The sequence below is a fragment of the Solanum pennellii genome, chromosome 10, assembly GCF_001406875.1.
Source record: "Solanum pennellii chromosome 10, SPENNV200".
NCBI classification, from domain to species: Eukaryota; Viridiplantae; Streptophyta; class Magnoliopsida; order Solanales; family Solanaceae; genus Solanum; species Solanum pennellii.
The window spans coordinates 49,050,886-49,056,031 of NC_028646.1; the positions used below are offsets into that span (position 1 = coordinate 49,050,886).

The 5,146-nt window shown below is 36.6% G+C and overlaps 1 pseudogene; it reads right to left on the reverse strand.

Annotated features, from left to right (window-relative positions):
• Positions 1-1,126: 1,126 nt before the first annotated feature.
• Positions 1,127-4,342, reverse strand: LOC107001321 (annotated as a pseudogene).
• Positions 4,343-5,146: the final 804 nt, after the last annotated feature.

Here is a 5,146-nt window from a genome sequence, read left to right on the forward strand (position 1 = left end):
GTCCACAATATTCACCACCATTATCAGTACGATACATTTCAGTTTCTTTCCAGTTTCTCTTTCAACTGAAGCCTAAAACTGTTTCAAGACACCTAACACTGGTCTTTAGTCTTCAAGACATAGACCCAAAGTTTTCTCGAGCAATCATCAATGAAAGTTACAAAGTAGAGTGCACCACCGAATGTCTTTGTCTTCATTGGACCACATAAATCAGAGTGCACCAACTCAAGCAACACTGTCTTTCTCGAAGGAGGGTAGGACTTAAAGGAAATTGTATTTTTCTTACCAGTCAAGCAGTGCTCACACTTCTAATTTAGCACTTTTGAAATTTGACAAAAATATCTTCTTGTCTAAAACATTGAGTCCTTTCTCGGTGATGTGACTAAGTCTCTTGTGCCATAACATTGAAGGGATATCGCTGTCAACTTCATTCACCATATCAACACAAGCAAAGGCTGTAGTCCAGTATTGACCATGACGTTTGTTATCACGAGCCACAACCAAGGAACCCTTCATGATCATCCATTTTCCATCACCTTTAGTACTAATATATCCTTCATCATCTAAAACACCAATAGAAATTAGGTGCAGACGACCATCAGGAGCATGTTTCACATTGTTCAAAACTAGTTTAGTTCCAGCACTAGTTTCCAAAAAAATTTTACCACTACCAATCACCCTAGAAATAGTCTCATTACCCATAATCAAGGTTAAAATNTAGGTTTTCCTATTTATTCTCTATTTTAGGCTTTCCTATTTATTCTCTATTTTAGGTTTTCCTATTTATTCTCTGTAACCAAAAATACTCTGATTGATTAATATAAATATACCTCACCGCCGTGGAAGTTTACGTACGGGGTTTTACCACGAAAAATTGGGTTTTCTCTCTCTCTCTCTAGATTTCTCATCTCTTTTTCTTGAAAGTTCTTGTGTTCTTCATTCATTTAGTGTGTGTGCGTGAATTCGATCCTAACATGGACCACATAAATCAGACTGCACCAACTCAAGAAACACTGTCTTTCTCGAAGGAGGGTAGGACTTAAAGGAAACTGTATTTTTCTTACCAGTCAAGCAGTGCTCACACTTCTAATTTAGCACTTTTGAAATTTTACAAAAATTTCTTCTTCTATAGAACATTGAGTCCTTCCTCGGTGATGTGACTAAGTCTCTTGTGCCATAACATTGAAGGGATATCGCTGTCAACTGCATTCACCATGTCAACACAAGCAGAGGCTGTAGTCCAGTATTGACCATGACGTTTGTTATCACGAGCCACAACCAACGAACCCTTCATGATCATCCATTTTCCATCACCTTTAGTACTAATATATCCTTCATCATCTAAAACACCAATAGAAATTAGGTGCAGACGAACATCAGGAGCATGTTTCACATTGTTCAAAACTAGTTTAGTTCCAGCACTAGTTTCCAAAAAATATTTACCACTACCAATCACCCTAGAAATAGTTTCATTACCCATAATCAAGGTTCAAAAATCACCAGGAGTACAGGAAGAGAAAAAAATCCTTCCTTGATGTCACCGAAGATGCGACACTAGTGTGTACAACTCACCCTGAATCATCACAAGAAATATTTATCATATCCGCATCAAGGTCAGTAACTAGATCTTCGGTGGTAATGGTGGCTAGGAAATTTTCATTGCAATCTTCTTTAGTTTCCTCTTTGTTTTTTTTCTCTCTTCAACTTCCTGCATAACTTCTTTATGTGACCTTTCATGCCACAATGATAGCACTCAATAACCTTAAGTCTCCCTATTGATTTTCTCCTATTTTTTTCTCTATACTGAGAACCACGAGTTTTGTTTCTTCCCTAGGGGACAGTTATCAGGACATCTGAGAAAGAAGAACCTTGAGTTTTTCTTCTCATCTCTTCGTTGAAGACACTACTCGTGGAGGAATCCATAGAAATCACACCATCTAGAGAAGAATTAGACAATGAAGTTCTAAATGTTTCCCAAGAATCTTGAAGGAAATCAAGTAGAAGCATGCTTTGAATCTCTTCATCAAATTTGATGCCCATAGCTTATAATTGGATCATGATCCCCTGAAAATTATTCATATGGCCTGTCATCCAGAACCATCATGATACTTTAAACTCAACATATGTTTTATTAAGAACATTTTGGTGTTGCCAGTCTTCCGAGCATACAAACATTCACGATGCTCCCATAAGGTGCAAGCATGTGTCTCCCCAAAAATATGGTTCAACACATTATCGTCAACCCATTACCTAATGAATCCACAAACCCATTTGTGCAACAGATTCCACTCTTTATCTGTTTTATTATCAGCTTTACAGTGATAAAAACTGCTTTGTAAAAGTTCTTGAGATAAAGCAAATCTTACATTTTCCCCTTTCAAATGGTATAATTAACACCATTCAAAGTAACCATTCTACTTATGCTGGGTTCCATCATTTTTTTCCAAAAAATATAGTTATCACAAATTAAAGTAAATCTTTTCTGATGTGGAAGTTCAGACTCAGCTGCAACCTTAGAGCATACTCAGATATAATCTTGGCTCTAATACCAATCTGTTGGGAAAACACGGACAAGCACAAAAATATATATGGTAAAAATAATGGAAATAAATGGGAAAATAATGATACGAAGAATTTTACGTGCAAACCCTTCTAAATAAGGGAAAAATCACGGGCCAAGAGGAGCAACTGGTATCACTATAGTAAGAAATTTTATATAGTGTAGTCACGAATATAATACTCAAAATGACTACTATATACTCAAAAGTAACAACACTCATTTGGTTTCCACGTTACTAAAATATCGCTCATACTCTATTTTTCTTCACAGACTGTTTTTCTTATAGTCTATGGAATACTCACTTTGCTCTCAAAATGGTTTTTCTATAACTTGGTGTGTTCTACAAATGAGCAAGAATGCTCTATTTAGAGAAGGAGAAAACCATGCCTATGTCACTAATGACATAAGTAAATATAGGAAAGTCAAAATGGTTGCAAATCTTACCAATTTTCCAACCACCGAATCATTTATTTTCAACTCTAATTACTATCCTTTTTAACAAAAACTTGTAGCAATTGAATAGCAAAAGTTGACCAAAAATTTATGGGATGGACTCAACACATTCAACCATCTTCTTAACAATGGAATTAATAAATAACACAAAGACCACAAGCTGGACATTGCAATTGAAAGATTGAATGCAAAACAATTTATTTATAAAACAATATCAACACGTGTACATATCATTGCAGAAGGCGAAGATGCTGCTGAAGCTTCTGTGTTATTTGAAGAACCAGTATGGTCTCTACTCCCTGAAGAGTGTACTTCAGAAATCCGAGGACCATTGGAGTGGTATGGGGATGCAAATGAAGTAGTTGGTCCATATTTTGACGTACTGCAATATGTCGGTACAGGCATTGATAGAGAGAGTGTGGGCAATGGAGCTTCAAAATAAGCACCTGAATTGCTTGCCTTATAGAAGGCCTTCAATTGTTATCTGGATGAGCACATTATAAACCAATAATTAGTAAGTGCTCCACCTCCTCATTGAACTCTTATGAGAGTCTAAGATAAACTGCTTCACTAAGATTTCCCATCCCGTAAAGTCTCCAAACCCAATCAACAATATTTACTTGATGCTTCTCAACTGTAGGTTCAATAGGCTTCCTTCCATAAGCTATTTCTAACGCGATAACACAAAAACAATAGATGTTTGTTTCCTTGCTAGCTTTGCCAGTGGTGACACATCAGGAGCAATGTAACCAATCGTGCCTGCCAAAACTGTTGTTTGAGATCCCTTATCATGGTCAACTAGCTTAGCTAAACAAAAAATCCCCAAGTTTGGCATTGCAATTGGAATCAATCATAGTATAGGAGTTGTTCCCATTCTTCATGTAGATAAAACAATGTTGAGGCCAAGCCTTGAGCAATCTTGAATCTTATTGGCCATGTCGAATGTCTTTATCCCTTGAAAAGATGGTAATATAAGACTCCATTAGGCATAAGCTCATAGAGAAGTAGCAGTTCTCTTTTTTTATGGCACCAACCAATGAGTTGCACTAAATGTTTATATCTTAACCGACTGATAATCCTAACTTCTGATTCATACTCTTTTATTTCTTGCTTTGACTCTCTTGAAATCCTCTTAACAACAATATAGAAGTTGGATCCCTTTAACTATCCTTTATAAACATATCCAATCCCACCCTGGTCAAGCATCTCCTCCCGCAAAAAGTTATTTGTACATCTAACCAACTCACTATACAAAAACATCTTTGGTCCTATGCTTCTTTCAAATTCATTAGTCATGGAACCATCAATAATATCATAAATCATCTTCATCTTCTCTCTCCTTCCTCTTTCTCAGAAAAAGACAACAATATAAAAATTGATAGTGCTATTGAAACACAACAACCAGAAATCAATCCAACAACTAGTCTTGACTCATTTTTTCTTGAGGTATCCTCAGGCACATGGCTTGGTAGGGGTACATATGGATTTAGCACATGGCTTAGGGGTACATCTGGATTTACCACAGGGCTTGGTAGGGGTACATCTAGATTTAGCATAGGGCTTGGTAGGGGTGTATGTGGATTAGTTATGTTGCCATTATAGTTTAAAAAAGAAGTAAAATTCTAAGAATATATGGTATGTATTGCAGAGAAGGTTCCTATTGCACCTGAGAATCCAAAAGTGACCCACTCTGGCAAATATGTCTTCAAATCAAGATTGTGAGATAGGTTCTGCAGGATGGTGAATATGATATTCCCTTGTGGTTGGAAACCAGTAAGGATAACACTAAGATTTTTTGACATTCAATTATAAGTAATCGAGGCATCAATTCTCGTACCATTGGGAGAGCCACTAAACCTTGTCACATTAGCAACAGATTGCATGGAGTTGATATTGAATTCCACATGATCACTATGTGGATCATAATAGTTTGTAAAGATGTAATATTCGACAGCAACAAAATGGTGATTTTTCGATAAATATTGTTGATCAACACATGCAAGGCCAAGTCCCTCTCCTACAACAAAGTGTTTATCGTGAATTACTGAACCTGCAGGGTTGAGGAAAAAGGTAAGACCATCAGCATATTGGTTTCTACCCTGAGAATCGGTTCTGAAGTAGAAATGCGTTGAG